We start from the raw sequence: 21,226 nt of genomic DNA, 5'->3' as shown, positions 1-21,226 counted from the left end.
GATACAAAAGCAGGCTTGCCTAGAAAGGTAAATCACAGGTTACCCAACCGTGTGGATGAGGGCGACTCCCGCCTCCCTTGGCGTCCTCTTGCACCCCGCTATATCTCACCTTTGAGTTATGAATAGCAGGCTTTCCGTCCTGCCACTGTGCGCAGGGGTGCGTCGTAGTTCTAGGATCCAGTTACTTCACTGATCCTATTGAAAGTTCCAGACAACTGTGGCTCTATGGTAAGTCTTATTCCAAAGATATGGATAGCTAAGAGTTCAAGTTGCAAAAGTTCACTCTGTACCTTTCTTTACAGATTCCCTCTTCGTGCATACGATGGAGCGAGGTTCTTGGTAGCTGGCTTCCCAAGGTAAGATTTGCGCCAGTGCTATGCAAAAGTCTTTCCACCCTATACTGTTTTTCTGCACAACTAACCTGCTGCTTTTGTATTCTGCAGGTGCAGAATCTCCTGAACAAAGGCTGCGTAATGAAGAATTGAGCCTGTGAGGATTGCTGCCTTCAGGTGAGAGCTGCCTCGTGCAGGATTGTAAGTCAGAATGAGGCCTTCCCACTGATCTGCTAACCTGATGACTTCTTTCTGTTTTACAGATGCGGCAGTCCCGGAGCGGTGATCGGAAGATGAAGCGGAGATCGAGTGATGACGTTCCGATGATTCGTTGGTGATTATTAGTGCGGCGCTGAACTGCGATGATGAATGTGGGGTCTGCAAGCCTAATCTGATGTTCTTTCCTTTTCAGTTCTAAAGAAGCGTGGACTCCCGAGCGGCCGTGATGAAGAGACTTGTAAGTATCTTGTTCTGCTCTTCTTTCTCACTCTTCTTTGCAGGTAGCTCGAGACAACTGGATGGGCGTGGCTGATGGCTGGCCTGGAGCTGCAGACACAGTGAGCGTTACGCTGCAGGACTGCAGAATAACGTGAAGCATGTTCTGTATGAAGGGTGTGGCTTATGTAGTCTTCTGAAAGTAGTTCCAGCAACCACACCCAAGCAAATAGTCCCACGGCAAATAATCCCTTCACCGTGCCTCATGTTGGTTTGCACATGTCTCTCTGGGTCTGAAATGTGCCATGTTGGTGATGGCAGTATGAGCCTGGCGCCAAGGGTGCCAGGACCGAGTCCAGGAAGCTCCTGCAAGATTCCTTCGGGCCTTCAAGGCCCCCATGGGACCCAACGCCTTGGGCAGGGTGGTCAGTACCTGATGTTTGGGGGTATGGACCGTGACAATACGTTTCAGGTAATGGAGGCGGGGCAGTTGGAGTGGAAGTACTTGGCTCCTCCTCAACACTTAAAAGCTCTTTTTTTACTTTGTAGTAGTTTAGCTTTTGCTGTAGTTGTACACTGACTAGTCATGCGAACAATCAACTATGAAAAAAGTATGTATATATATATATATATATATATATATATATATATATATATATATATATATATATATATATTCAGTAAAAATACTTCATTAAAGGGATGTTATGGTTACAAGTAAAACCGAACACCCCCAGAAATGCACCCCAGTTATGGTAAGATAAGCAATCATAACTCACACCACCACTGTGCACTGCTAAGACTAAAACCCAGGACATCAAAGATGACATCACAAATGTCATTGATGACATCACTGATGACATCATATATCTGGCCCACTTGTTTTTGTTCACTGACATATATAGGCCAGGTGTTTTTGTTCATCGACAGTCAGAATATGAAAATTCAAAATATGCTATATATCTAGACGTTAACCTTGTATGTTCTTAAAGTAATTGCCTTATGTTTTGGCCTCAGCTCGTGGTGCACACACACAGGACAATGAGCAGGCCCCAAACACACAATCAGTTTATACAAATGAAGATGAACTTTAATGTTATTGACATTATCTGGTGATGTTGATTCTTTCCTCCTTAATGGAGTTTCCCTGTATGTGCCTCACATTTGTGTACATTGTGGGACTTCACATGTATTGTTTCTACTAACACAAGCGTGTAGTAAGTCTTCAATTATTAGCTATTTATTTCATAATTAACATTAGTCAAAAAAATTTTAGGATTGAAGTTATTATTTTACTGGCCAATATTACCAGATTAAAAATGCTGTACTTCTATGGTGTATGGTGGAGCCATTGCCTATGTGTATGTATGATTATGTTCCTGTATTAACAACAGCACTCCAATATAATGTTTTGTTGAGATACATACATTTTTTAATACATTAAATAGTTCATGATAGATCTTCTGATCACCCCTGACATCTTGTTACCAACATTATAAACACAACCCCTTCAAAGGACTTTTCATCAAAATTAAATTCATATGTGATGTCATCAGTGATGTCATCAATGACATGTGTGATGTCATCTTTGATGTCCTGGGTGTTAGTGTTAGCAGAGCATGGTGGTGGCGTGAGTTTTGGTTGCTTGGCTTATCATAATCGGCGAAAGTCTGAGGTTTTTTGCTTTTACTTGTAACCATAACTTCCCTTTAACAAAGTTTTTTTTAACGGAATTTCATAGGTTTTTATTACTGCAACTTAACCATAATGTCCCTGTAGCAAAGTATTTTCAATGAATTTTATAAGTTTTTAATAGTGCACACTAAAGTGCTGCTACCTTATATCACAATTACCCTCCAATATATTGGCATTTCCAGCCAATATAGAAAGTTTCAAGTAAAAACCGTGCCATTCCCCACCTCGTAGCAACATTTGTAACACTTCTATGAACTTTCTGCAACTTTTTAGCACAGTTTCCTGTTTGCTGATGTTCACGAACATCTGATGTCATTGCAGACTTTACAGACGGTGCCACGTGACCATGCGCGCGCGGCCTGATGATGTGTCTGTGAACAGGTGTGCGCTTCACGAACTAGTGCTTGATTCGCGAGTTCCAAACTGCATTTTCAGCTGATCTAGGAAGTTTCAAGATGAAAATGTACCCTTGCACGGCTCTTGGTGATTTTCCATTTCCAATCCAGCAGAGAGCACATGCTTACAACAATATTAGCAGAACTGCTATTTACCTTAAGAAATGGTATCAGCCATGGCCATCCCTCCTCCACAGGAGCCACCACCACCACCATAAAAAAAAGAAAAATCAAGGGGACCAGGAAGATGAGATAGAAAAAATGCCTACCTCTAGCACCCAGAGAGAGTCATAGGTGTGGCAGTTCTTTATCACCATTGAGTGTGTACCGAAGGCTAATGCTACAACGGTTGAATGCACTGAGTGCAACTAGTCATGGACAACCTCAGCAGTACTCCAAAGCGACCACCTCCATGCGACGTCACACCAAGTCCAACCACTAGGATGCTCTGAGAAAGGCTGTTCCTTTTTGAGGAAACAGTAGTCTTCATCGTCTCTACCTTATCGTCCTCAACACAGTACTCTGTGTATGCTGCAACACACCACTCTGCAGGGGGAAGCAGTTTCGAAGTGTTTTTGAGGCTGCAATCAAGGAGCATGAGAAACATCGCCCCTTAACTTAGATTTAAGGCCCATATAACATATTTCCCTGTCCAGCTCCCCCGTATCTTTCACTTGTGCCCATGCCCTCATTTTCCTCCCCCAGCTTACTTCCTGGCATCTTGTGAAAAAAAAAAGAAAATACAAAATCAAAAAACACCATAAAAAAAGGTTTCTTTAGGAACCACTTTTCTCAGTTAAAAAATAGATCAAAAACAAATAATCTTATAGGCACCATCTACTTTACGTTTCTCAGTAAAGTAGTTAGATTCAATAAGATTCTACACCATTTCCATTAGCATTTTCTATGACATGATATGAAACAATTTTCTGTCCTAACTACTTTTCTCTAGCATACAATAAGGACCATAATCCATGCACCTTTATAACTATCTGCGGTCTACGCAGTCCCGTTTCCAGGCAGATGCATCATTAAAAGACCCGGATGCCACGTGCACACCATCACACAGGACAGCCCTTTTACCATTTTTTACTTTTATATTTGTAACACTCCCACATTGCCTTCTTTCGAACAGTCACACATCAATCCACCAATCACTTCAAAAAACTCTACATATAACCCTCTCAATATATTAAACTTCCACACACCAACTACCACTTAACAATGTTCTACAGATCTTTTGCATCTGCATTGGCCTTACTTATACAAATAAAATGTACACAGTGCTCCTATAAATGCACATATGCATTATGCAGTGAAACAAGTGCATACATAGAAGGACAGTACAGCTGGGCAAGTGCTCATGGGAGCCCAGGAGGGAAGTGCCAAGGAATGCCAAGGTGGTAGGCTACTGGCTTACTGCTGGGGTGGAGGAGTCCCCAGGGTGGGTTTGTGCCTTTAACAAAGTTTTTTCTGTCAATTTATTAGGTTTTTATAAGGGAAAATATTTTATGATGTTACATCACTATATATATAAGTTGTTATTAATTCCTATTTTATCATATATGAAAGAACTATAAACCTCCTTTAACAAACATATTTTTTGCAACACATACATGTGTGTCATTATCAGTAGAGCATGCTGGGTATGTAAACCATCATTGAATTTCCTACGGTATTAGCCTCGACCATAACCCCGGCCCCACCAAACCACTCCTGTTATCCACTTTAACTACCCTGCATCCTAGTTCAGTGTCCACTATACCCTCATAATCTGACCAATGGCCTGTGCTCATGGCTTGCAGCCATGTCCAGTTTCCACAATCCATGGGGAATGGGCTTCAACCATGTCATATTCCCCAATAGGCAAATCAGAGTAGACATGTGTCCTTGCCAAGGGCCAGGCCCACTGCCCAAGCAGCAAAGTTATATCACTATTTTTTATACTTACTTTTTGAAACTTTCAAAAAAGCAAAACACAGGAAAGATTTCCAAAATCATGCTTTCAGGTCCTTGCTGATGCTCCTTGCGCAAGTTTGCTCCAATCCCGTCCAGCACTTCAGGCTGTAGCCCCAAGCAGATACATTTTTCCCATTCAAACCTAGGGCTTCGGCCATGCCGCATGCCCCAATAAGCAAATCATAGTACACATTTGTCCTTGCTCAGGGCCTGACCCATTGACCAGGCACCAAAGTTATATCACTATTTTTTGTACTTCAAAAACCTTTACCACATAGCCAGTCTCTGATGACAATGCCCACTTTGACTCCACTGCTGGTCCCTTGTTGTCATGGCCAGTAGCCAGATTGACCGGGTCATGGCCTTTGAGTATAACCCAGGCAATCCGGCCACTGCCCATGGCCACAGGCTATACCTCAGTCACCAAAGGTGTATCACTATTTTTAGAACCTACATGACGACACTTATAAAAACATAAAACACTGACACAATTGCAAAACCATGCTTTCAGGTCCTTGCCAATGCTACTTGCATGAGTTTGCTGCAAATCGGTTCATGTTTTATTTTTTGAAAAGTGTCAAAATGTATGTACATAATATAGTCATATAACATAGCCCCCACATGACAAAAACCGTTCAGAATTTACACAAACATTCAAGGTGGGGTCTATAATCTTACTGAAAACGTTTGTGCAGATCAGTCAAACAGCACCAAATTTATAAGCCTTTCAAATATTTTGGGACCCCTCTGCTTTTTTTTTGGCATACCAGCACCTGACATTTCGGAACCATTTAGGGTCAGGTTTAGAATGATATCGCAACATTTCATGCAGCGTCATTGAGTGGCGCCAAAGTTATAAACCATCCAAAAACTGCTTTTGACCAACCCTGTAATTCAGAAATAGAAATGGATGCCCCTGAACATCTGAGATGTTTGCAGACTTTGGAAGTAAAAAAATACCCTATTTCTGGCTTTTTACAGCCATATCACATCCCATTCTCATCACCCCTCACCTGCCCAGACATAGGCCCTCATTACAACACCGGCGCTAAACCATGGCGCTATTAGCACCATGGTTGGTGCCGGTGTTGTAACGATTCCGCCATTGGGAAATGGGGAAATGGGGAAATACCGCCCCATTCCACGGTTGGCGGGGCGGTATTTCCCCATTTCCCCATGGCCCTTCCCCATTCCCATTTTTTCCCCATAGGGCTCAATGGGAATGGGGAAGGCGGCAATTACGGTACCGCAAATTGCGGTACCGTAATTGCCTGCGAGGTCCCTTTGCGGGTCCCTACTTTAACGGCTGGTCCAGACCAGCCGTTCAGGTCGGGTCCCGCAAAGGGCGCCGCAGCCTTTTTTACGGCGCCGTTAACCACTTAGCGCCAGGGTCGTAATGAGGCCCATAGTTTCATTAGTTTGGGGATGCAATGTTATATTTTTTTATATGTTTTTACTGCAATGTCTGTTTGCGAATCCAACATGGCATCCGTATCAAATGTTTTGACGCACCTCATGTTTTTCGACATCCAATCAGTGAACGTGTACGAAGTTTGCGGACATCATGTTGCCCTGTGATTGGTCCAGGGGGGTATCCGCGGACCGACTAGGGAAGTGAGTCTGCGGACCGAACTCAGATTTCATGAATTTCTTTTGACCTACTTTTTGACCATTTTTAAAAACCTACTGAACGCATTTACACCAAATTTGCAAAAGCACGCTTTCGGGACCAAGCCAGTGTTCCTGGTGCAATTTTGGTAAACATCTGTCCTCTAGGGATTCCAATTTTGTCCCCTCTTGTTCTAAGGCTATCGTTATCTGGGAAGATGGATATCGAGTAACTGGTGAGGGAGATCAAACATTACATGATGATGAATTGGGGTTCTCTGGGGTCTCCTAAGAAATACTTGCTGAAGTTGAGTTCTTTGAAGTTGAGCATTGTCTTTCTGTTTCTAAAGGATCAAACACAACACTTTGACTCCTTTCCTTGCCGGATATTTTCTCCCGTTAACTTTCTCTCAAAACTGGATAGGAGGAAGGTTTCCATAAGATTTCATACCTTAAACTTCCTACCAACTGACCCTGATTCATCGAATTAATGTGCGCCGAAAATTCCGGCGCAGAGGTTCCAAAACGTGCGATTCGGAGTAAAAGTGCGAAAATCGCAGTGCAAATGCGAACATCGCAGGGAAACCAGTGCACATCGATTCATGGAAGTCCGTGCGCAAGAAAAATATTGGATGTGCGCTGAAAAAGTGCGCGGCGCACGCCGGTGCACAGGTCATCCAACGGCGTGTGCCACGGCCGCTGCGAAATCGCACATAGCGCGGCACACATTACAAAAGTAGGCGGAACACGGGGCGTAACACTCTGAATGGTGAACAACGCTTGAAAATATGGGCTTCACGGGGGAAGTACAGGAGGCAAGTGCGCGGAACGCCCACACACTCGCCTACAACTCGTATTCATGGAATCGAATTGGGCAAACCGGCGCACGGTCAAAGATGCGCACAGGGCCAAACAAGTACGCCACAAGAAAGCAGGCGGTAGCGTCCCTGCGCCTGAAATAAATGTGCGCCAAAATGTGCGCTAACAAAAAGCACCCATATACAGCTATGATGAATGGTCCATACAGTGGCCCTCTATGACAAATGAGGTGCAAAGGGGTACCGACAAACACAGACACCCGCTGTGTGAAAAATAGCGTGTGCGTGTATTACGGGGTTCGCGGGAAGTTCCACACGCGATTAGCCTGGGCACGTGTGTTCCGGGGTGCGCGTGAAGTTTCCCACGCGAATTAGCAGGGTACGTGTATTTCGGTGTGCACCTGAAGTTCCACACGCAATTTCAGCAGGGTACGTGTACTCCGGGTGCGCGGCAAATTCCACACGCGAATCCAGCGTGTATTCCGAGGGTGCCGGGGAGTCCCACACGTGAATTGGCCGTGTGGGTCCTCCCAGCTGTTCCCTCTACACCCTCCACGGCCCCTGCAGACGGCCCACATCACAGGGGACTACCCTGCACCCCTGCACATGTCCCGCAGGCAGCCCATCCACCATGGCCATGCCCCCCAGCCAACCCACATGTCACCTTGCACTACTGCCCACCAACGCATGTCTCCCAGAACCCCCACCCCCCAGCATCCAGGGGCACCCTCCACCAGGCCCCCACTCATGTCTCCCTGCACCCCCACCCCCCAGCACTGTAGGGCACCCTCCACCAGGCCCCCACTCCTGTCTCCCAGCACCCCCACCGCCCAGCACTGTAGGGCACCCTCCACCAGGCCCCCACTCATGTCTCCCAGCACCCCCACCCCCCAGCACTGTAGGGCACCCTCCACCAGGCCCCCACTCCTGTCCCCCTGCACCCCCACCCCCCTGCATCCAGGGGCACCCGCCACCAGGCCCCCACTCATGTCCCCCTGCACCCCCACCCCCCTGCATCCAGGGGCACCCTCCACCAGGCCCCCACTCATGTCTCCCAGCACCCCCAGCCCCCAGCACTGCAGGGCACCCTCCACCAGGCCCCCACTCTTGTCCCCCTGCACCCCCACCCCCCACCCCCAGAAGTGCAGGGCACCCTCCACCAGGCCCCCACTCATGTCCCCCTGCACCCCCACACCCCTGCATCCACGGGCACCCTCCACCAGGCCCCCACTCATGTCCCCCTGCACCCGCACCCCCTGCATCCAGGGGCACCCTCCACCAGGCCCCCACTCATGTCCCCCTGCACCCCCACCCCCCAGCACTGTAGGGCACCCTCCACCAGGCCCCCACTCATGTCTCCCTGCACCCCCACCCCCCAGCACTGTGGGGCACCCTCCACCAGGCCCCCACTCCTGTCTCCCTGCAACCCCACCCCCCAGCACTGTAGGGCACCCTCCACCAGGCCCCCACTCATGTCCCCCTGCACCCCCACTCCCCAGCACTGTAGGGCACCCTCCACCAGGCCCCCACTCATGTCTCCCTGCACCCCCACCCCCCAGCACTGTGGGGCACCCTCCACCAGGCCCCCACTCCAGTCTCCCTGCACCCCCACCCCCCAGCACTGTAGGGCACCCTCCACCAGGCCCCCACTCCTGTCTCCCTGCACCCCACCCCCAGCACTGTAGGGCACCCTCCACCAGGTCCCCACTCATGTCCCCCTTCACCCCCACCCCCCTGCATCCAGGGGCACCCTCCACCAGGCCCCCACTCCTGTCTCCCTGCACCCCCACCCCCCTGCATCCAGGGGCACCCTCCACCAGGCCCCCACTCCTGTCTCCCTGCACCCCCACCCCCAGCACTGTAGGGCACCCTCCACCAGGCCCCCACTCCTGTCTCCCAGCACCCCCACCCCCCAGCTGTGCGATTTGCCTGGGTACGTGTATTCCAGGGGTGCGCGGGTAGTCTCACACGCGATTCCATCAGGGTACGTGTATTATGGGTCCGCGTGAACTTCCACACGCGATACCAGCAGGGTACGTGTATTACAGAGTTCGCGGGAAGTTCCACACGCGATTGCCCTGGGTACGTGTATTTTGGGGTGCGTGGGAAGTTTCACACGCGAATTTGCAGGGTACGTGTATTTCGGTGTGCGCGTGAAGTTCCACACGCGACTGGGCCTGTGAGAGTGGGGTACGTTTATTACTGGGGTGGGTGGGATGATTTACACGGTCGCCTACAACGCGCCAAAAAATAAAAGGTCCAATCCTGAAACACGTACTCCAGCATGAAGCAGGCGCACGTCCCGCGCAGCATAAAAGAGTGCGCAAACAACAAACAAGCTCAGACGCCAGGATGAATATACCGTTCCTAGCAGCAGTGGCCGTGGGATACCGCAGGAGGAGGAGAAGGATAGTCAGGGCCAGAATCCTCACACCCAGAACCAGCCTATTTGGTATGCCTGATGTGTATGGGAGGTACAGGTTTCCATCACACATAATACTCGACCTGGTCAGTGAGTGGGAGGATGACCTCACATCACCCACCCTGTGCTCCCAAGCACTCAGCCCCCTGGAGAAGGTCCTCAATGTACTGCACTTCTTGGCTACCGGATCATTTCAGCGGACAAGTGCCATAGTGGGGGGTGTCACAGGCCACGCAGTCACGGTGCCTACACCAGGTGTTGGCCATCATGACTGCACGGCCATCAGTCCCAGGCACATATACCTGCCCAGAACACCTGCAGAAAGACAGGCTGTCAGCCAGAATTTCTACAGGGTGGCACAATTCCCCAAAGTGCTAGGTGCCATTGATTGCACCCATGTGGCTCTACGTCCCCTCAGGGCATCTGAGCGCATCTATAGAAACCGCAAGCACTGGCATTCCATCAACGTCCAGGTAGTATGTGATGCCAAGGGAATCATCACCTCAGCATATGCCAACTATCCAGGGTCCACCCACGACAGCTTTATTTACAGGATGTCAACCCTAAACCGGGACATGGAAGCTGGGCGGTATGGCGATGCATGGCTGCTTGGTGAGTAGAAATGCCACAGCACATGCATGCATGACAGATACAGAGTAATGCCAATACCCCACTAATCATACCCATCAACACCTCCCCAGGGGACAGTGCCTACCCTCTGAGCACACACATGATAACGCCAATTCGGAACCCCATCACGCCTCCCGAGGTAAGATAAAACACAGCCCATATTGCAACACAGGGCATAGTGGAGCGCACATTCGGAGTGCTCAAGTCACGCTTTTGCTCCCTTGACCGTTCTGGTGGGCAGCTGTTATACGCTCCCCCAGTAGTGTGCAGGATCATAGTGGCAGCATGTGTCCTGCACAATGTTGCAACACGCCGGGGCCTGGCTGTGGACATGGTGGTGCCCTCACATCCCCAACCACATGCACGCCCGCTGCGCATGGGAGGGGAAAGGGCATGGGGTGAGGCAGCCCGTACACAGCTGGTGGCTAATTACCTCACATAGAAAGCACACCCCTGTGGAGTGCACACAGCCCTGGCACATACCATCTGACAATCAATGATGACTCAATCTGACAATTCTGATGAATTAAGGGACAGTCAAATGTCAGAACCATAGCAGCCTGTAACGCTCACCTGATTCCCACAGAGGCGCGGGTCTTGGCAGGAAGGTGTCTGTAACACGAAACGTGATGTGCAGGATTTGGTTGGCTTCTGGGGTCGAACCTCTCCGCACTGTGTGTCGGACTCGAAGGGTGAGGTTTCTGCAGGTGAAATAATATGGGGGTTAAAGGTCTGGGTTGTGAATGTCCCTATCTCTCTCCTCTCAGCCTGACTGTTGAGCCCCCCTCCCAGGTCAACATGCTCACCTTAGATAGGTGAATGCTGGGCTCTCCATCTGCGTCTAGTGCAGGGTGCCGTTGCCAGTTCCTTCACTGGTGAAACGTTGGCCTCTTGACTTCAGAGGATGGGTACCGTCGTTGTCTGCACGACCGGTAAGTTTCTGGACACCTTTACTCTTTATAGTCTTTTTATGCGTGGCGGTGAAGCGCCTGGAATTGCGTAAGTATGGCAAGCGCTCTTACTGTCTCTTTCGTTGTCTTTGCAGGCGACGATGCAGAATGAACAAATCCGGAATTCACCGCGTGCGGTAAGTGTAACACTGCTGTGGTCTATGAAGATGCAGCGTGAAGAATCCGGAATGCACAGCGTGCCGGTAAGTAGAATAATGCTGTTTATCTTTGCAGTTGAAGATGCAGCGTGAAGAAGCCGGAATGCACAGCGTGCCAGTAAGTATGATAATGCTGTTTATCTTTGCAGGTGAAGATGCAGCGTGAAGAATCCGGAATGCACAGCGTGCCAGTGAGTATGGAAATGCTGTTTATCTTTGCCGGCGAAGGTGCAGCGTGAGACACGGCCGCTGCCGATGGATCAGGTAAGTAAGCACTGCGTGTTAAAGTTCGTTCTGCTAACCTGTTGTTTCTGGTCTTTTGCAGGTGCTGATGTTGATCGGGTACAGGAATGGTAAGTATAATTCTTGTAGGTTCAGGATCCAAAGAAGAAAGGCTGGAACAGACTCGGTGAGCGTTCTGCTGCAGATGCAGAATAACGCGAAGCACGTTTCATCAATCGGGTGTGGTTTAAATAGCCTAGGAGTGATGAGGCGTCTCCTTCCACGGCCCCGCCTAGGTAAGAAAAGAGTTCCTGCTTCCAGAAGAGTTCCAGTGCTGTATCCAGGGAGTGGAGCTGCCCCACCCAGGTAAGAAAGTAGTCCCAGTTCACCGAGGACTTCTAAGAGTCTGGTAAGTAAGCAGCATGGTCTGCCACAGGTAAGTCCACCCAAGCACCTTCACACCAATGATGAGCCCGGCGCTTCCAGTGCCGGGACCGATGCTTCTGATGAGCCTGGTGCCACCGGCGCCAGGACAAGGTCCAAAAGGTCGCTGTGGGGACCGGCTGGTGCCTAGGATCAGGGTTAGGGGTCTGCTTCCAAGGACGTTGGGCTGGTCCTGACTCCTTGGAAGCAGCGATCATGACACAGCCTGAGATTGTTCATCTGGAAGTGTCACAATGTGTGCATCCCTACGTACAAAAACACCACCAATGCAGTGTCATCAAAAGACACACTTCCATGCAGCAAAAATGAATACCCACTTGCAAAATACAACATGAGAACAGTGCCATGTCACACAACCCCTCCCCGGCACGGCCACACAACACACCATGGCATGTCATGCAATGTGAGAGCAAACAAATGAATCCCCACAACATGACCCAAGTGTCACCAACTACAGTGTCCCTAATGGAAACTGGCCACACATGAAATGCTCACAGTAATGCAGGACCAACAGCACACATTACCAAATACTTACCTATAATACCACTCACCCACACAACCTCCAACCTACCATAAACATGACAGTATGGACTTAAAAAATTGGTAGCCTCACTACCTGATAATGCCAGCACTTCGAACACTTCCAACTATACAGTGTTAGCGCCACGCAAAAGTGTAGGCGCACTGCTTACAACATGGACTCCAGTTCCAAAGTAGACCGCCTTGTGAAGACATGAGATATGGACCTGCAAATTAGGAGGATGAGATGGATGCAGAGGCACATATCAATACACCATGCAGTGTACAATACAACAACAATATGCACTAGGAATGTATACACAGTATTGACTACAGACTGCCCACACATCAAATGGGAGTCCAACGTCACCTTGTAAGTCAATGTCACTTGGGCACACCCTTTGCAAGCCCACAGAAACGGGAAGCAGGAGGGGTGTGTGTCACACAAACCCAAGCATCTGACCCAAATTTAGGACATGCCTGCATGTGCCCAGCCACAATACAGCATATGCCCCCACGGGAGCCACACAAGGCAACACACTGTCCATAAAATCAAGAATCAAAAATCAGAAAAAAAAACACAAAAATCAAAAATCAAAAATGGCCATGAATGGGCCCGGGGGGGGGGGAGACAACCCAGGAGGTCCGAGGACAGGGTGCACACCAAAACCCACCTGTGTGTATCTTGTGAAAAAAAAACACCTCCATGGGCTCATGGCCTGGACGGCTACCCTATTGTGGGAGAATCGCTGCTGTCGCTCTCCTCACCCTCTGCAGCTGCATCAGGAGGTGGTGGCACTATGGGAGGCAGCCCATGCAAAGCCCTAGTCTGGTCCTCCATGGCAGCAAGCATGCGGGTGTGGAAGGTCTGGTTCTGGAGGATAATTGTGCGGAGGTCCCCATGCAACAACTCAAGGGATGCCCGGACCTCCTCCCTAGTTGCCTGCATCTCAGCTGAGAACGTAGGTGTGAGCCGCTCCAGCTGCTGTTCTGTCCTCGTGTTAGCTGAAGCCTCAATCTCAACCAGAGTTGCCCTGAGCTGACAGAGTTCCACCCTAAGTGCTTCCCTGTGACCCTGGGACTCAAAAGAAATGGCTTCCCGCAGAGTCTCCAGTGCCGCCCGCCTGTCCCTGTTGGACGCCAAAATGTCCTCCCTGTGCGACTGGCTAATGGAGTCTGTTGCCTGCTGTAGTTGTTCAATTAGCCTTTCTTGGGGGACAATGAAAGTGGCCACCCTATCCATGGCCAGAGCCATCATCTCAGTTGATGCTGCCTGTTGGTTTGCCATACCTTATATGGATTGCTCCCATGCGGTATTGCCAGGTGGCATACGGCCACCGCGTCGGCGGGCACCACACCTGTCTGGGGCAAGGCGAACTGCGCCTTGCTGTGCCGGCACTGCCTGAGGCTGCAGGACTGCATTCCCCCTCTGATCTGCTGGCCCAGGAACAGGATCAGATGTAGCGGAGTGTGACCCTGCATCCGTAACCACCAAAGGCGGACCTACCAACACTGACATCCCCATTGAGGGTTCTACCCCTGGTGCAGGTGGGTTGGACAGTACAGAATCCCTCCCAGAAACACTTACCTGCGACGGCACATGGGTCTCATCATCCGAATCGACACCTGAATAGAGCTCGGGGGAGGTGCACTCAGAGACACCCCTTGAGATGATGGTCTGCAGCAAGTGTGGGTTCTCACCCACCACCACACCACGTCCCTCACTGGTGTCCGGTCGGGCCTGAGACCCCTCCTGGGTCTGCACCATCTCCACAACCCCAGCAGTATCAAGTGTGTCATCCCCTGCAAAGACATGAGAGAAAAGAAATGGGAACAGGCATTAGCACCATGGAACACAATTAGGGCTGAGAAGCAACAGAAACAGTACTTCATTGACACATGTCCCACATAACTATAACCCTCCCATGCATGCACTGTCACTGCGTATGAAGGGGAGGCAAATGGCACACATTGATGACACCAAGATGGAAGACCAACACATTTGCTGCATGCTGCCTAGCAGTGCCATCACACATTGGCCTGTGATTGGCATGTCCAATAAACATACATGACACATGCCATCACACAGATGGCATGTACCCTAGCCATGTCACACATGTGACAAAAGGACGGAGAAATGCCTAGTGAAAGTGGTGGAATGCAGACAATCAGCCTGAATGAACACAGAATAACATGCAACTATGTTGTGGCAAGATGACACTTCAAGGGCAACTGGCGTGAGGTTGGGCTGAATGTCTACTGTTGCCAGAAGGGATACTGCAACACCCAAATCCTGGTGCGCAGAATGCATTGGATGAAGCACATGGGTGACCCAAACCACTCAGGCACACACCCCCTCACCTGGCACTCAATCAGAAGCACTCACACACACACCATGCACATGGATGACACACACATGCATGTGCACTCACTGGACAATGCCTCATAATCTGGCAGGTCTCCCACGCCTTGAATCTGTTCCTCCGTGACATAGGTCCCAGCAACATACTCATGTGGAGTGAGTTCTATGTTCTCTGCCGGAGGCCCTCCTCCAGTCACTAGAGTTGCGGCATGACTTGAGGCCAGCTTTTTCTTTGCCCTGCGCTTAAGGTCATTCCAGCGCTTGTGGCAATCATTAGCTGTGCGCCTCATGAATCCAGGGGCACTTATGTGTTCCGCAATGGTCTGCCAGTGTGCCTGACGTTGTGCAGGTGTGGTCTTGCATCCTGCAGTAATCACCATTTCGCTGTCATGTGCAGACACATACTCAACAAGTGCATCAAGTTCGGCCTGATTGAAGCTGGGCTTCCTTGGTGGGCCGGACTGTGTAGCCGTGTATGGGGCATCAGGCTGTATTGACGAGCACTCTTCCTCTTCTGCTTGGAAGATGGTGGTGATACTGAGTGTTCTACGCCGCTCTGGACACTAGGGGCAGGAGCCCCGGTGGACTGTGGACTAGGAGTGTGGGAATGAACACTCACCATGGGACTTGGTGCAGGCATTAGCTGAAGTGTGATGTAGTCAGGGGGAACGTCAGCAGGATGGACTAGGACCGACACTGTCCTGGCTGGGAGACTCAGAGCTGGGGTGGATGGAGCCGCAGCTGTCCCTGCAGCCTCCCCACCCTGCCTACTCGGGGCAGCAGATGACATAGCTGCCCCTGATCCACGTGGGCTGTTGACACCAACGTGCACCGCCACACGTGGCCTAGACCTGCTGACCTGGAAGTCAGCCATGGAGTCACCCTGTGCCAGGTCTGGTGCCACAATGGGCTGGTCCAACAAGGGCTGAGCAGGGATGGTGTCAGCCACGTTACCCTCAACCAGGGGGGGGCATGGGTGTCCCTGACTGGTCACCCACACATGGGGGGATAGGGGCACCCTGCAAGTCCTGGCCACGTCCCCTACCGTATCCACCACGGCCACCTCTTGTGGCTCGCCCACCTTTGCCACCCTTACCGCATGCTCGCCTCCCAACCATGGCACTGATGTTGTTGTGCGTATGGGAGTTGCAGTAAACTATTGTCCTGGGCAATTGGGGGTCAAAGGGGAGCACCTAGTGCTCTAGCAAGGCTGTATGTGACCCCTGGGGGAAGATGACGGGTCACACAATGCACAGGCACCCCGAAAAAGGGAGATAATGTGCACGCAGCCCCTCCTAGACCACGTGCGTGAAAAAAAAAACCTGCACTACGCTGTGGCACCCAGAAACACAAAAATGAACGTATGCGTGTCACACGCAGCCTAGACTGACCTCTGAAGGGGTAGGCAACACACGGGGCAAGCACAGATGTCAAATACGTGCGCGACTCACCGTCTGCCAGGAAATATCACGTGAAAAATACGCGTGTGTGCGCGTTGGCAACACCCCCGCCAAAAGAAGAATTGTACGCTGTCTGAGGAGACAGGACAACAGGAGAATTGAACGCTGTTTGAGGAAACAGGCCCAGGAAAAAGACAAGAAGAGAAAAAGCTGTCAGAGGTAACAGGGAGTACGAACTTGGAACGCCGTGAAGTAAATTGCGTGTGAACCGACAAGAAGTACAGATTTCACCCACTCGCTCTCCACGAAAAGCACGTACAAGGAAATGGTGTTCTACACGTACCTTTTAAAGATGCCCACACGTCCAGCGTCACTTCCGCGTGTACGCGCTAAGGCCCCATCCTCCAATTGCACAAGCTGACACTCTGACGTGCAGTCATTGGACGTGTAACATGCACCCGTGTAGAGGGAAACGCCTGCGCACGCACGTCACAGACGCGCATACGCGCTGGTGGCCTTTGGGCCAATGAATTGGCGTACGTGTGCTGACGCGCTTACGCGCTAAGGCCCTTTCCTCGAATTACATGCAGACGTGCTGGATTTTCACGTGCCAAATCACTCCGTATCAAGCTGGCCACGCGTAAGCACACGGAAGACCACGCTCCTGCTCAGAAGGCCGAATTACTGCCCCTCAGTGCCCCGAGCACGCTCCCATCTGCCATCTGCTGCTGCCTGATTGCCTGCTGCCCACGTGCCCTGCCATTTGCTGCCTGCACATCAGCCAGGGTTGTTGTTGCTGTGACCACCCCTGCTGGAACCGAAGACTCCCGACTGGGATTCCATCGCTCCACAGACCAGCCCCAGGACCCAGTTGCCCACCCACTCCTGCCTCTGGGGTTTTCATGTCGGGCACTGCAACATCTGGCACCACTGACAACCCCCGGCCAGAGAGGCAGAGGGGCACCAGCTTCACTGCCACCGAAGTTGGTGTCCTGGTGGAGCATGTCCTGGGGCAGTATGATGCCCTCTTCGGAAGTTTGTGCGCCGACATGGAAGGACGGACTCGGATCTGGACGGACATCGTGACTGCCATCAACGTGGAGGGGGTGGCAGTCCGACTATTCCATCATGTCAAGAAGCGCTGGGAGGACTTCAGGTCCAGGACTCTCAACAAGGCCCGGTGCCTCTTGAAGGCAGTGGATGCTAAGGGGCGCCGGGGCCACTTGTCGGACGATCAGATGAGGGTCCTGGAACGCATATCCCCAGCGCTCCACGTCCAGGTCCTTAAGAAGCAGACCCGTCTGGTGTCGAGCGGTAAGTGTACATGCATCATGATTGTGTGCTGTGCGTGTGGTGATGTGCCAGTAGTGTGCAGGTTGCACATGTGTTTTTATGGGGCCAAGTATGGGGGGGTGTACAGGGCCGTGAGGCTAACACATGCGAGGGCAGTCATGTGTGAGACATGGATGGTGCTTGTGTGTGTAGGCTTGCATGCCAAATGCAGTTGTGTGGGCACACATGTTTGGATGAATGTGTATGTAAGTAGGCATGTTCGTGATGTCACACATGGATGTTTTCAGCTGCATGTATTAGTACTGTGTACATGTGCATGTGTGTGTATTTGACAAGGGTGCATCAGTGATGCAACATGGATGCATGTGACAGCGGGATGTGGAAGCCTGATTGGCAGATGTGACATGGATGCCAATCTGAACACTGCCACAGTTGGCAGAGGTGTACACATGCATGCAAGTTTGGTGGTGTGTGTGCATGTGTAGTGCACTCCCTGTGTTGCATGTGATGTCTGGATCACCTTTGCCTGCTCATGCTGTTGTATGTGTATGGATGGTGCTGGGTGTTGTGATATGGCTGTGGTATGGCTCATGTGTGCGAGTTGAAATGACATGTGTGTTGGCGATTGTGATGCCATGTCTGAGGTTTGCCAATGCCACTCATGTACAACTGTCATGTGTGTATGTGTCCATTGTACAGTGCCCTGATGCCTGTGTTTTATTTCTCCCTGTCTGCAGCGTCAACTGATGAAGAGGGCAGAGAAGGTGCTGTGGTGCACAGCGGCGGGGATCGCACTGCCATCCGGAGACGCAAGGCCCGGCTCCCCTCCCAGGTTGTGATCTCGTCGGGGAGAGAGGAGTCCGGTGCTGCGTCCCAGGCCGCAGCTGCCAGGGGGAGGTCCAAGAGGCGGAGGTCGGAGTTGGACTCCTCAGCAGCAGAAGGGGCAGCTGGGACCCCACAGGGCCCAATGGGGGAAGATGGCACGGAGTCATCCAGGTTGGTGGGGGGTTTGGTGGCGGAGGAGGCCGTGCAAGCGACAGAGACGGGGTCTGGAGGTGGGGATTCCACTGGTGCTAGTGGTCCAGTGCAGGACCAGGGACAGGAGGCAGCACACGCCGCCGCGGAGGTACCTGTGTGCAATCCTGTGCCTGATCTTGTCACTGCATCATCTTGCAACAGCAGGGATGCCTACGTCCAGACCCGTTTTCAGGCAGGGGATGAGCTCACAACAACTGGCCTTCCTCTACCTGCGGACGTGGCTATCGAGGTACGGGTTGAGCCTGTCCTGACTGGTGTGGCGTTGCGTCAACGGGCCATGCGAGGTGACCTGCTGTCTTTTCATGAGGAGACTGCACGTCATCTTGAATGGCTCGTTGACCGCGTCGGCCTACTGGGACAGGTCGCCCAGGCCGGATTCCTCCGTTTGCTGCAGCTTGCTCCGATCCCCTTCTCAACTGAACACCCTATGCACCAGTCGTCCTCCGTGCCATCTTCCCACCCATTTGTCATCTGGGTGCCCTGTGGAGCTGCCACTGACGGTGCGGCCAGGCTGGTGGAGGAGGCATCCCTGCCACAGTCTGGAGTCGGACGTCCAGCAGGGGTGGCCACATCAACGACTGCACCCCAGCCGGTGGAGGATGTGTAGGCAGCAGGAGCCAGGGCATGGGCAGAGGCACAGCAGCAACAGCAACGTGGTGGGAGCCATGATGGCTCGGGGCGTTCGACATCGGAGGGGCAGGCATTGGCCGGAGGGCAGGAGGACCCAGGACGGGAAGTGTCTTCCGTGTGGCAGCGGTTGGGCCACGCCATAGATGCGGAGCGGCAGCGGGCAGAAGAGGCACGGCTCACGATGGTCTGGGCGGAGAACTCCATGCGGAGGGCCCTGAGGCGGGCCGAGGGCCTCGAGGCAATCCGCAGGGAGTTGGAGGTGAACATGTCGTCGGCCCTGTGGACCCTCGGGGCCATGGAGAAGGACCACCTCCAGGACATTGAGCAGGAGTTTGATGATGCCCTGGCCCGGAACATCCCGAAGTGAGCCGTCGGACTAGCCTGCTGCCCTTGTAAATAGTTCTGTAGTTAGTGTTAGGTTTCCTTTGCTTTTTTATATTTTTGGACCTTTTGGACAATGGGCCACATTTTTGTATATAGTTATTTTTTATTAGGTAGTCTTATTAGATAGGTTTCATTTCTTCTGTTGGGATCATGGACCCTGGATTGTTTATCTGTATATAGTTGACTGTTGGGATTTTTTTTTTTCATTTTGATTTTACCCATGGAGCAATGGTTTTTGGTTTTAATTTTCCATTGGATTTACTTTTGTGAACTGTGACTTTGGACACCTTTCCTTTGGATTATGATTTGTGGTTTTACATTATTTTACGGACATGCTGCTTTTTGTTTTTAATTCACATTTTCGTTTGTTTCTTTTTGATTCCATTTATGTTTCTTTTAATACATATTTTTTCATCATACTTCAATGTGTAGTATCGTCTCATTGGTTTCATGCATGTCATGATATGGGTTTTGACATTCCCTGACACCCATTGTGTGTATGTGAGGGAGATGTGTTCATTTACATACTTGCCATTGGGGTTGTATCATGTAATTGGCATTTCTAAGTGGGTGGATGCAATACTTGGGTGGGTGTTTGACATGTGGAGGCTGCCCATAAGGGCCAGGGATCTAGATTGTGATGACGTGTTGGCTGGGGGACATTTGTGGGGGCCTGCTGGCAGTAGCCCCTGACTGCTGGGGGGTGGGGGTGGTGGGAGACATGAGTTGGACATGAGTGGGGCCTGGTGGAGGGTGCCCCACAGTGCTGGGGGGCGGGGGTGCAGGGGGACATGAGTTGGACCTGAGTGGGGGCCTGCTGGCAGGTGCCCCTGACTGCTGGGGGGTGGGGGTGCAGGGGGACAGGAGTGGGGGCCTGGTGGAGGGTGCCCCACAGTGCTGGGGGTGGGGGTGCAGGGGGACATGAGTTGGACATGAGTGGGGGCCTGCTGGCAGGTGCCCCTGACTTGTGGGGGGTGGGGGTGCTGGGAGACATGAGTTGGACCTGAGTGGGGGCCTGCTGGCAGGTGCCCCTGACTGGTGGGGGGTGGGGGTGCAGGGAGACAGGAGTGGGGGCCTGGTGGAGGGTGCCCTGCACTGCTGGGGGGTGGGGGTGCAGGGAGACAGGAGTGGGGGCCTGGTGGAGGGTGCCCTGCACTGCTGGTGGGTGGGGGTGCAGGGGGACAGGAGTGGGGGCCTGCTGGCAGGTGCCCCTGACTGGTGGGGGTGGGGGTGCAGGGTGACAGGAGTGGGGGCCTGTTGGAGGGTGCCCTGCACTGCTGGGGGGTGGGGGTGCAGGGAGACATGAGTTGGACCTGAGTGGGGGCTTGCTGGAAGGTGCCCCTGACTGTGGGGGGTGGGGGTGCAGGGAGACAGGAGTGGGGGCCTGGTGGAGGGTGCCCCACAGTGCTGGGGGTGGGGGTGCTGGGAGACTTGCGTTGGTGGGCAGTGGTGCAAGGTGACATGTGGGTTGGTTGGGGGGCATGGCCATGGTGGATGGGTTGCCTGCGGGACATGTGCAGGGTAGTCCCCTG

The sequence above is a fragment of the Ambystoma mexicanum genome, chromosome 11, assembly GCF_040938575.1.
Source record: "Ambystoma mexicanum isolate Mex_15411 chromosome 11, UKY_AmexF1_1, whole genome shotgun sequence".
In the NCBI taxonomy this organism is placed as follows: Eukaryota; Metazoa; Chordata; class Amphibia; order Caudata; family Ambystomatidae; genus Ambystoma; species Ambystoma mexicanum.
The sequence above is the reverse complement of the archived record's forward strand: the minus strand, read 5'-3'. Positions refer to the sequence as shown.